Source organism: Balaenoptera borealis, assembly GCF_965194805.1.
Source record: "Balaenoptera borealis genome assembly, contig: HAP1_SCAFFOLD_785, whole genome shotgun sequence".
Classification (NCBI taxonomy): domain Eukaryota; kingdom Metazoa; phylum Chordata; class Mammalia; order Artiodactyla; family Balaenopteridae; genus Balaenoptera; species Balaenoptera borealis.
This window is the reverse complement of record NW_028123416.1, coordinates 249159-261754: the sequence shown is the minus strand read 5'-3', so window position 1 is coordinate 261754 and position 12596 is coordinate 249159. Positions and strand designations below refer to the sequence as shown.

The 12596-nt window shown below is 49.0% G+C and overlaps 1 pseudogene across 1 annotated transcript; it reads left to right on the top strand.

Annotated features, from left to right (window-relative positions):
- Positions 1–5857: 5857 nt before the first annotated feature.
- LOC309621648 (RNA exonuclease 5 pseudogene) lies at positions 5858–8459 on the top strand (annotated as a pseudogene). Its single transcript has one exon. The product of its transcript is annotated as an RNA exonuclease 5 pseudogene (transcript).
- The last annotated feature ends 4137 nt before the right edge of the window (positions 8460–12596 follow it).

Here is a 12596-nt window from a genome sequence, read left to right as displayed (position 1 = left end):
CCTCTGTTGTTAGTGAAGTTGTTCATCTTGTGGTATTCATGGACTATTTCCTGTTGTTTTTAAAAAAGTTTTAAAAATTGTGGTCAAATACACATAACATAAACTTTACTATCTTAACCATTTTTAAGTGCACATTTCAGGGTCAAGAAGTAATTCCCACTGTTGTGCAAACTTGACCGCCATCTTCCTCCAGAACTTTTTCATCTTGCAAAATTGAAACAGTCCCCATTAAACGCTCACTCCCCATTGTCCCTCCCTCAGCCCCTGGCACTCAACATCCTACTTTCTGTCTCTATGCTTCCGACTGCTCTAGGGGCCTTGTATGAGTGGATCAAGCACTGTTTGTTTTTTTGTGTCTAGCTTACATCACTGAGCATAATGCCCTCAAGGTTCATCCCTGCTGCAGCCTGTGTCAGAATTGCCTTCCTTTTTAGGCTGAATAACATTCCCTTGTATTGATGGACCGTGTTTTTCTTCTCCATTCATCCATTAGTGGACACATGTAATATCTACATTCATTTCTACTGTCATAATATTTGTGGAATAATGTCAGAAAGTCCTATGAATCAAAAGTCATTTGCCATTAACTTTTTTCTTAAACTTTTTATTGTGAAAAACATCAAAGCTAAGAAAAAGGGAAGAATACATGTCAGCTTCACTGTGTTCAGGAATTAATGCTTTACGGATTCACTTTATTCCCTGTGTGTGTGCTGTGCGTGTGCATGTGCCTGTTTGCATACATGTGCATAGGTATGTGCACTTGCACGCGTTAGTGTGTGCATGGGCATATGCATGCATGTGTGTTCACATGCTAGTGTGTGAATGTATTTGTGCTGTGCACGTGCGTATGTTTGTGTGCTGTGCTTGCCTGTGTGCACACCTGTGTGTTTGCTGGAACCACTTGCAAGTTGGCTGCAGACTGAATTGTGCCCCAGATCTGTCTGCACGCACCTGCTCTAACAATCCTGCGTAGCCACGTAAAGGTCACAGATCTCAGGGATTTAAATGGATGGAGCAGGATGTCCTGACACAGAGTCTGTCCTCCAATGACTGTCACTGTCTCAGTAACATCCTTCACACCTCCTTTAAGCCCCATTCAGGGTCCAGCTTAGGCCCCCATTACATTCAGTCACCTGCCCCAGGTCCCCTGTAAGCTACAATGTCACAATGGGAGAGCCCGGCCAGGGCCTGGGGTGTCCCTCCTGTTGGCCCGGCCTCCAGGCCCTGCACTTGGCTCCTGTGTTCCCATCTCTCAGCCAGGCCCCGACTTGGATGGGGCTGCCACCTCTTTCCTCACAGGGGCCCATCGCCCAGTCAAGGGGGTGCATTCTCCCAAACTCAGCATCAGGAGCGGGGGGGTGACTGCCCCCACTGGGTCTCCTTCATGTGAGACCCTGTGCTTTTGAAAGAGCAGGCGCCCTGCCCTCGGGGGTGGGGGGCTGGGAGGTGGCATGGGGCCCACGATGGGCAGGCAGGTCCCCGGGTGGGGCGAGCCAGCGTGCAAGGAGTTCCGCGGTGGGTTCTCCTCTCCAACGGCTTGTGTGCCCCAACCTCTCCCCGTGCCTCCCCTGGAAGACAGCGCGGCGCCCTGCTGAGTGTCAGCCCCAGGGCATGAGGTCACCTGACCGGGAGCCATAGGAGCCGTCAGCCATCGCCCCCTCTACACACACGCGCACAAGCACACGCACGCACACACGCACGCACACGCACACGCTGCAGGGAAGCAGGACCTGAGTGCAGGGCTCTCAGCGGCCCTGAGCGCGCAGCCCGGAATCGGCCAGCGGAATGGACAGACCGGATCTCCCGGCCCGGACCATGCAGGACTGTCCTGCCTGGGCTTCCAGTGTGGCCGCCTCCTTCTGGAAGCCTGGGAGGCTGGAATCAGGCCACTTCTTGTCTGTCCTGGCAGCAGACTGGGCTGCACTCTAAGAAGTCCGTGGCTCGCCCGTGGATCCTGACCATCAGCTGGCCAGAGAAATTGGGAACATTTCTGTTTTGCCTGTTGAAATGTTTAATGACAAAGATTTTGTTCAGTTTCCTGATGTGGGTGTCCAAAGATGAGAGACCCATGTGTGTGACCTGTACCTCCTATGAGATCAGCCCTAAGCTAGTTTAAACATGATCAAGTTCTGTCTACATGGTAGATTTAGACCTCTCCATGTCCTGTCTACTGATTATATTTAGAGCTGACCATGTGCTGTCTATAATAAGAACATTTAGACCTGACCATGTTCTGTGTACGCTAGGACTATGGGGACCTGGGTAGAGACCCGGCCTGGCCTCAGTACTGGGAAGCTCCGTGCCTGCATCTGAAGGTCAGTGCTTAGATGTCTGGGGTCTGGAGCTGAGGTGGGCTTGTCTACGTAACAGCCTCTCTTCTGAGTGTGGTGACCTGGTCCTCCCAAGGGTCAGTGCTATGGTCGGGGCCTTAGTCTTAATCCCTGCAAGGTTCACCTTCCCTGGGGCTCGTGGAGAATCCTCAGGAGGGCTACCTGGCAATAATTCCAATTTACCAGCACGTGCATGGTGCGTAGGGAGGCAGGGTTAGCTGGTGAATTGATTGCAGGGCACGCAGATCGGGCAAAAGGCCGATGGGTGACAGCTGAGGCTGCTGCTGAGCTCTCCTTCCAGTCTACCGTCCCTACTCAGCAGAGTCCAGAGCTGCCCCTCGGCTTTCAGCCCTGCTGTCCTGTGAGTTTTCTCAACATGTAAGTGAGACGAGAAAGGACTGAGCCTGCCAGCACCAGGGTCGTGTGTTCAACTCTAGCATGAAAGCTTTAAAAACAGTTAAAATCACACAGAACCAAAGTGAGAAGAGGAGGACTTCTCTGGGACAAGTGTGGGGAGAGGAGACCCACCTTACACTTCTTTTGCCATCCCAGGAGGTCCCAGGAACCCAGCTTGTTTCCACATTAGGGGAGCAACCAGCAGAGCCATGGTGTCCTGACCAAGGAGACGTGTGACCCCAGGTGCAGGGTCTGGGGAGGTGAGGTCATCCTGGTGAGTGTGGACCTGTGACCCCAGGTGGGGGGGGTCTGGGGAGGTGGGGTCACCTGTTGAGTGAGAACGTGTGACTTTAGGTGCAGGGTCTGGGGAGGTGGGTCACCCTGGTGAGTGTGGATGTGTGACCCCAGGTATAGGGTGCGGGGACTGTGTGGGTCTCACCACACCTGCATGGGTCAGGATCACATGTACGGGGAGACCGCATATGCGCTCTTTGCCTGCAGTGTGTCCTGTCCCCTTTGAGATTTCCAACCTCTGCATTAAGGGTGTTGCCCTGATTAACCTGTGGTTCCTTTTCTTCTCTTAATCTTGTCACAATCATATGAGGTCAGACATGCTTGAGTGGGTTACTGCTCTGTGTTCTGGTGAGTGACAACACTTGGTGGTATCATATTAATATCATACCATATCATATGTCTAATATATGGGGGTTACCACTGCCTGGGTCCCCCTGGACAGAGGTCAGGTGAGCACAGACTAGCCCCCCCCCTAAGAATGGTCTCCCACGTGCTCCGTGAGGGTACCATGATGGCCCGTCAGGTGGGGGACTATGTTTGGGCCTCCGACAATTGTGATGAAAGGGAGTCGAAATGGAATCTCAATTAACAAGACATCATTTTAAGAATTTATTTTAAGTGAAATAAAACACTCGTCACATACCCTTTACCGTCATCACCATTTTAAGCTCACGTTTCTGAGGCATCAGATATACTCACCTTCTCGTGGAGCCATCACCACCATCCCTAGAGCTTTTCATCTTGTAAAACCAAACTTCCACAACCATGAAAGTCTCACTCCCCATTCCCTCCCACTGCCCCTGGCACCGATACCCACTTCAGTCACTGAGTTGTCGACTCCAGGGCCCCCATGGGGGTGGAATCCTGCAGTGTTTGCTGACGGGTCATTTTGGAAGAGCTGACTTCCAGTCTGAAGCTCTGCCTGTTTGCCTCTGAAGAATCTGCATTTAAGGAGAGGGTGTATGAGGAAGGGGGTGTATGAGGGACAAAGGTGTCCGGGGTGCAGGTGAGCCAGGACCTGACCAGCTGCCTGTTGGGTCCTCTGGTCCCATCTCTTGGTCTGTGCCTCATCTGCATCCTCACTGTCCCCGCTGGCACCCCTGGGGTGTTGTTGTCTGAGTGGGATTCCCCTGGTGCCCCTGCTCTCCTCCCCTCCTCCTGCTGGTTGGGGAGGGAACTGCTTGCTGTGTGCTCTCTACTCCTGAGGCAGGAAGGACCCTGTAGCATGGACCTGCAGAGTGTGGGGTGTGGTCCCAAGAGCATGGGGCCCACATAGGACCCAACATCGGGGCGTGACAAGCGCTAGGGCTGCCTCATCACTGACAAGCAATGTTGCCCAGATCCTGCTCGGGAGGGTGTGGTGGGTGGTCTGGGACCCTAGAGGCCCCATTCCTATCCTGGAGCTTGGAGAGTGCATCCCCATGGGCTCCAGATTCACCCCATATCTCAGCCATATCCCTCTGTCCTGTCTTTGAACTCAGGAAAACGAGCTCTCTTGTCCACAACATAGGCCTGGTCCTGTTGGTATTAGGATTCTTTAAGTTAGGCGTCCTAGGATAGCAGCTCTTTTTAGGCCTAAGAAGGAACAGCTCAGGAGTGTACACCAATTTCAGATGAAACTAATATTCAATGACTATCTCTAACTACTCGGTTGTTGACTTCTATTAGTCATTATTCTCCTGGTTTTAGCTCTGATGTGGGGATTACAGAGGAGTCAACATTTAAATCTTCATAATCTGTGTATTTGTAGCTTCAGTATCATTACTGACCCATAGTTTTTTATGGTTTGGGAAGAGTTATTGATTTCATGTATCATGTAAAGGATTCACAATGATGATAGGGCAATTAAGATTACAATAGTGGCTGGTAAATTGTTCAAATTTTCTCTACCTGTGCATCTATTGTATGTATATGAGGTAGTTTAGTTGTCAATATTAGTGAAATAATATAGAGGACTAGAGAACTTATTTTAAAAATAACTATTAATGTGTGATGATGAAAATGTAAAAGTTCTTCCATAATCGGTGATGTTGCATCTTGAGAGCCTAGAAGAAATTGATACGCCTTTTGATAGACAGGAATTTAGCCTATGATTTAACTGTGACAAAGTTACATCACTTTTAAATTTTATCTCATTTATTGAGAAAGACATAATTGTTATGGTGTTGGCTTGAAACTGGTTGAAAAGGACTTGAGTCCTTCCTTATTTTACATTTACATAGGTAGGATCTTGAAACATAGGATATGGTGAAGGACATTCGTGTAACCATTCTAGGTTAGGAGTAGCAGTTTCCACTGTTAAGACTTCTTGTTTAGACGCAAATGCTTTTCAAAGTATGAAGATTATTAGCATTACTGCTGCTACTGAGTTGAATGAGCCTGAAGACAAAATATTTCATGTTGTGTGTGCCTCAGGGTGCTCAGACTAACGTAGTGACATCCCTGAGAGGCCGAGAAAGTGCTGCAGGAAGTCATATTTACTACTACAGATATACTTGTGAAGTGAGTTTTTGCTCATGCTGAGTTAACTGTATAACCTGAGAATAGTGGGAATCAGTGTAGGAAGCCTCCTATAATAGTGAAGACAGCTCCCATGGACATTAGGTCATGGAAGTGTGCTACTACATAGTATGTATCCTGGAGGACAATGTCCGGGGATGAGTTGGCTAAGATGATTCCTGTCAAACCACCTACTATAAAAAGAAAAACTAAAGCCTGAAACTCATAATATAGTGGGAGGTCACATAATATTACCTCCGTGAACAGATGTTAACTAGGGACTTCCCTGGTGATGCAGTGGTTAAGAATTCGCCTGCCGGGCCAAGGCTGAGGCAGCTGCTGGGGTTGCTCATGGAGCCAGAGAAGGAAAGGACCAGGAGGACCCCCAAGAAGGGTAGGAAGAGGAGGCGAGTCCCGAATAAGCTGGTCGGGGCGTCTGAGGTGATGAGAGACCGTTGGGATCTTGAGGAGAGGCAGCAGCCCGAGGCCAAGAAAGCCCGCTTATCTACCATTTTATTTGCTGGAAACCGTGAAATAACTCATGGTCAGCTATGTGAATTGCTGAAGCCTGCAGTTCTGGGCAAATTCCGTGTTCCTAAACCTAGCGGGTGCCAGCTTTTTCACCAAAACCACCTGAACAACGTGGTGGTTTTTATACTGCAGGGAATGAGTCAGCTACACTTTTACAGGTTCTATTTGGAGTTTGGGTTTCTCCGAAAGGCATTCAGACACAAGTTCTGCTTGCCTCCCCCATCATCTGATTTCCTAGCTGATATCATTGGGCTGCAAAAGAAACAAATAATTGGGGATCTGCCTAAAGAAATGGAAGGGTCTTTACCTTCTTCCAGCTCAAAAGTCAGCATCAACCTGCAGAATGACCCCATCGTTCAAAAGTATGGCTCTAAGAAAGTAAGCTTGACCAGATGCCTTCTCACAAAGGAGGAAATGAAAACATATCCCTTTCCATTACAAGGTTTTCCTGACTGCGAAAACTTTGTGCCTACAAAATGTTGTGGTTCTATAACCGACAACAGTCCTCTCTTTGGGCTTGACTGTGAAGTGTGCCTGACATCCAAGGGGCGAGAACTAACACGCATCTCATTGGTTGCTGAAGGAGGCGCTGTGTTATGGATGAACTTGTTAAACCTGACAACAAGATTGTGGACTACCTCACCAGTTTCTCAGGAATCACAAAGAAGATTCTTAACCCAGTGACAACCACACTCAAAGATGTACAGAGACAGTTAAAAGCACTGCTTCCTCCCGACGCTGTGTTAGTGGGCCACTCCTTAGACTTAGATCTCAGAGCACTGAAAATGATACATCCGTATGTTATTGATACATCATTGCTTTATGTCAGAGAGCAGGGCAGAAGATTTAAGCTCAAGTTCTTAGCCAAAGTTATTTTGGGGAAGGGTATACAGTGTCCAGATAGGTTTGGTCATGATGCCACAGAAGATGCTAGAACAGCCCTTGAATTGGCTCGGTATTTCCTCAAATATGGCCCAAAGAAGATTGCAGAACTAAATCTGGAGGCACTAGCTAGTCACCAAGAACTAGAAGCAGCAGGCCTAGAGACGAAAAATACAGCAGAAGTAGTTCAGCAGCTAAACACAAATGTTTTAGAATGCTGGGACTCAATGGGCCAGAAGCTCCTTGACTCGGGAGGCAGATGCTACTGAACTTTCTTCTTCCAAAAACTGTCAAACTATTAAGTGCCTTTCAAATAAAGAGGTTCTTGAGCAGGCTAGAGTGGAAATCCCCCTGTTTACCTTCAGCATCGTGCAGTTCTCTTTTGAACCCTTTCCACCCAACCTCACTGAGGAGATGAGCAAAAGAATGAGGATCAAGTGGATGGAGATGTCAACTGTCTATGCTGGGCCATTTAGCAAAAATTGAAACCTTAGAGCTCTGAAGAGGCTGTTTAAGAGTTTTGGTCCAGTCCGGTCAGTGACTCTTATTCTTGAAACCCATCAGCCACATCTCTGTATACAATACGAAATCCTGGAAGGTGCCCAGCTGGCCATAGAGTCTTTGGATGGCATCCTGGTAGAAGGTACCTGCATCAAGAAGGTACCTGCATCCTGGTAGAAGGTACCTGCATCAAGGTGCAGAGGCCTGTGACAGAGCTCACCCTTGATTGTGACATCCTTGTGAATGAGCTGGAACAAGATTCTGAGAACCAAGCTACTATATACCTGTCTGGAGTGAGTGAAACCTTCAAGGAACACCTGTTGCAACAGTCCAGCCTCTTCCTGGGCCTGGAAGCTGTGATCTTGCCTAAAGATCTTAAAAATGGAAAGCAGAAAAAATACTGTTTCTTGAGATTCAAAACTTTTGGCAGTGCCCAGAGGGCCCTTGGCATTCTCACAGGCAAGAACTGGAAGCTGAAAGGCAGGCATGCCCTAACCCCCAGGCACCTCCATTCATGGCTCAGGGGCTTACCTCCTGAATCAAGGCCCCCAGGGCTTTGTGTCATACCTCCCCCCTCGGAGCAGGAGACCTTGCAGATGGTGAAGGTGGACCACCCAAAGATAGCAGCCTGGCGCTGGGGCAGGAAGATAGGAAAGCTCTACCACAGCCTGTGCCCAGGCACCCTCTGCCTCATCCTGCTGCCAGGAACTGAGAGCACTCATGGATCGCTCTCTGGCCTAGGACTGATGGGAATAAAAGATGAAGAGGAAAGCAACAGCCCAAACAAGTGTTTGTGAGTCTGCCCACCATTTTCCATGTGCCATTTCTTAATCCCTCGTGGGCAATAGCAGAGAATTTGGTCAGGCTGCAGGCACTCCAGAGGCTGCCAGACCTCTATATAGTAGACAGTCTGTGGAAACATTGTACCAGCTTAAGGAGTCTAGTCCATTTATATGAAATGTACAAATTTTCAATAAATGTCTAAAATTCAGACATTCCTCATCTTAAGACAAGGTGAGGGGAGGAAAAAAAAAAAAGAATTCGCCTGCCAATACAGGGGATACGGGTTCGAGCCCTCGTCTGGGAAGATCCCACATGCCACGGAGCAAAAAGCCCGTGCGCCACAACTACTGAGCCTGCCCTCTAGAGCCCGTGCGCCACAACTACTGAGCCTGCCCTCTAGAGCCCGCGAGCCACAACTACTGAAGCCCACGCACCTAGAGGCCGTGTTCTGCAGCAAGAGAAGCCACCTCAATGAGCAGCCCGCACACCACGACGAAGGTAGCTCCTGCTCACCACAACCAGAGAAAGCTGGCGCGCAGCAATGAAGACCCAACGCAACCAAAAAAAAAAAAAAAATTAAAAAAGAGTCGCTAATCAGCTAGATACTTTTACTCCTGTAGGGATAGAAGTAATTACGGTAGCTGAAGCAAAGTATGCTCCTGAGTCGACAGCTATCCCTATGGTAAACCTATGATGGGCCCACAAGAGAACTCCTAAAAAGCCAGTGGACATGACTCAAACTATTCCCAAATAGCTGAAAGGCAGTTTTTGTCCTAAATAGTATGTAATGATATGTGAGATTATAACAAACCCTGGTAGGCCATGAATACAGACTTCAGGGTGACCAAAGAATCAAAACAGGTGTTGGTATAGGATTCGGTCTCCTCCTGCAGGGTCAAAGAAAGTAGTGTTTAGATTTCTATCTCTTAACAGTATGGCAATTCTGGCTGCTCGGGCTGAGATTGGTAATTATAGTAATATGGCTATAGTTGGGGAAGATTAAACAAATAATGGTGTTTGGTATTGGGATATGACTGCTGGTTTTGGATTAAAGACTATAGTAATACAAGAAATAGCACGAAGAACTGAAGAGACACCTGCTAAATGTAAGGAGAAAACGGTTAGGTCGACAGAGGCTCCTGCATGGGCCAGATTGCAGGCTAGAGCTGAATATACGGTTCCACTTGTACCAGAACCAGCTTCTACTATTGGTGATATGAGTAGGAGTAAGAATGATGGGGGAAGTAGTCAAAAGTTTATATGATTTATTTGGGGAAATGTTACCTCAGGTGCCCCAGTTATTAGTGGCCCAAGTCAGTTTTCAAACCCTGCAATCATAGTGGGTACAACTATAAAGAAAATTATTACAAGTGCAGGGACTGTTATGACTACCTTACAGATTTGGGCATCTCCAAGTAGCGCTCCAGGTCAGCATAGCTCAGCCAGGATTAATATACTCAAGGTGCTGCCTGCTACTCCAGCTCAAGCACCGAACAGTAAATATAAAATGCCGATATCTTTGTGATTTGTTGAAAATAATCAGCAGTGTATGAACAGAGGTAAAGTGACTGAGCTAGCATTTGACTGTAAACCTCAAGACAGAGATTGAGACCTCTGCTCTTGTCCCGTCCAGCTGCGGATCTAGATGGGGCCAATGCAGGTTTCATGACAGCCCCTGAACGCATTTTGTAACAGTTTCTCCCTGTGTGTTGCTTTTGTAGTTTATGTTTATAATGGGGTGCAGCTGCTTTTCAGTGCTGTCTTTCTTGCTGCTGCACATCCACTCGATTCACTTACAGAGAGACATCCATAAATTCTTTTTCAGATTCTTACTGGTCGTATATATTCTTTGCCGGTGACTAGAGTGTGCTGAGTCCAGTTCTTTGAGCTACAGAGTAGGTCTTGTCGATTGCTTATTTGGTCTTTGGAACAGTATCTGTGTTAATTTCAACCCTCTGGTTTATGCCTCACCCCACCCCACCTTTCCCCTTTAGCAGCCATAAGTTTGTTTTCTAAATGTGTGACTCTGTTTGTTTTGTAACTTAGTTCATGTGTAGCCATTTTTAGATTCCACCTGTAAGTGATATCTTATGCTAAGTGTCTTTTTGTGTCTGACTTATGTCACTTAGAATGATCGTACCTGAGTCCACCTGAGTTGCTGCAACTGGCCTTATTTCATTGATTTCATGGCTGAGTAATATTCCATTGTACATATCTTCTTTATCCATTTTTTCCTTCCAAGGACTTTTATATTGTTTCCAAGTCGAGGCTCCTGCAAAAGGGCTGCATTAATAGTTGAAGTGCCTGTGTCCTATGGATTTATGGTTATCCCGAGATATACACCCAGGAGTGGAAGTGCCGTATGCTCTGTAGCTCTGTCTTTTTTAATTAATGTTTTTTGCCTGCGTTGGGTCTTTGTTATTGCTCGTGGGCTTTCTCTAGTTGCAGCAAGTTGGGGCTACTCTTTGTTGAAGTGCATGGGCTTCTCATTGCAGTGGCTTCTCTTCTTGCAGAGCACGGGCCCTAGGTGTCGGGCTTCAGTAGTTGTGGCTCATGGGCTCTAGAGCACAGGCTCAGTAGTTGTGGCGCATGGGCTTAGCTGCTCCACGGCATGTGTTATCTTTCCGGACCAGGGCTCGAACCCGTGTCCTCTGCATTGGCAGTTGGATTCTTAACCACTGCGCCACCAGGGAAGTCACTATAGCTCTATTTTTTAGAATTTTTAGGAAACATCATACCCTTCTCCAGTGTGGCTGTTAGCAATTGACATTCCCACCATCAGCGTAGCAGGGTTCCATTTTCTCCACATCATCTCCTCCATTTCTTGTTTTTACACTTTGTGAGGATGGCCATTCTGACTGGGGCAAAGTGATACATCTTTGTAGTGTTGATTTGTATTTCCCGCATGTTTGGTTGGCACAAGGGCGTATGGATTTCACCTGTACGCCCTTTTTGGCAAACTGAATTGTAGGCAATGTTGAGCAGCTTTCATGTGCTTTAACGGCGAGTCCAATCTACCTCTTGCAATCCGGTTCCTGCAATTTTGCCTTGTTTCCAAGTCCTTTTCAATTACTTACCCCAAGACATTTTCCCACCATAGTTGTCATTCACAACCCTGCAGGCGTTGTGGATTGCAGTCCCCCTGAACACCTGTCTTCAACTTGTTTCTGGAACTGGCCACAGAGTGGCAGGATTGCTTTAAGCCCCATTCTGGTTGTTACAGGGGCAGCCTGAGCCTTTGGGAAATTCCTCTTCCTGATTGGAAATTAGAGTGGCATGTGCTGTCCAAGCACGTAGAGCTTGTTTCTCATTCTTTCCCCGCTTCCCCTTCATCCTCTGGACAAATTCCAAGCCGTGCACGACCGGCTGTTGAGTGTGCTGACTTCCCCAGGTGGGGAGATTCTAAGGAAAGAGGCTGGAGCGGGGACCCCTCCCCCAGGACATGTGGAGATAAGGTGACTTTTCCAAACTCTTCCCGCCCATCCGGGCCCCCATCCTCTGGGGTTCTGTCCGGACACTGCGAGGTTTCCAGCGGTGCGGGGCTCTGGCGCCGCCCTGCAGGGAGCAGCCCTGCTACCCGCGCCTACAGCGCCGCCTGCTGGTCTCTCCGTCCTCCCATCAGGCACAGTCTTCACCTTCCCCGCTGCCTCAGATGGTCCCTCTCCACAGTCCTGTGATCAGCCCCTCCTCCCCACCGCCATCACCCCCAGCTCCACAGCCCTCGTCCAGCCTCGGGGATGACCCAGGACTGGGCTCCCCGGCTGCCCACCCTTGGTCTGTGGCCTCAGTCCACCTGTGCAGACAGGTGAGGATCCCCTCCAGATGCTCCCAGCGCTTCACCCCTACATCCTCCGCGGGGTCGGCCCATGTCCTGTCAGGATGTTCCACCCTCACCAAGCCCCCAAGTACATGCCAAGGGCAGGCATCAGGCCTGCTGCATGCACTGCTGTGCGTCCTGCTGTATACACAGGCATGACCCTGCCCCAGGGGGCAGGAAAGGCAGCTCTACCTCGGGACGTGGGGAGAGGGGCTGACCACAGGATGGACGTCAGCTCTCGGCTCACCAGGCAAGGGCAGCCGGGTTCTCATTCCTTGGACCCTTTCTCACCTAGCCGGACCATGACCCGGCTTTGTTCCCACCCACATTGTCCCTCCATTGGCCTCGCTCTTGGGAGCAGAGCAGGACAGTGTGGTCAGCGGTCACAGGCTGGGACACACACACACTGGCTGACCCGCGTGCACCCATGCTGACCACACGGAATGGGCACTGCACCAGGGCCTGTGCAGTGTGGGTTCACCTGCCCACAGAGAGGCCGGGCCACTGTCCTGGCTCCAGAGGTCACCTTGAGTCTGACGGGAGTGTCCGTGCTCCGTGGGCCT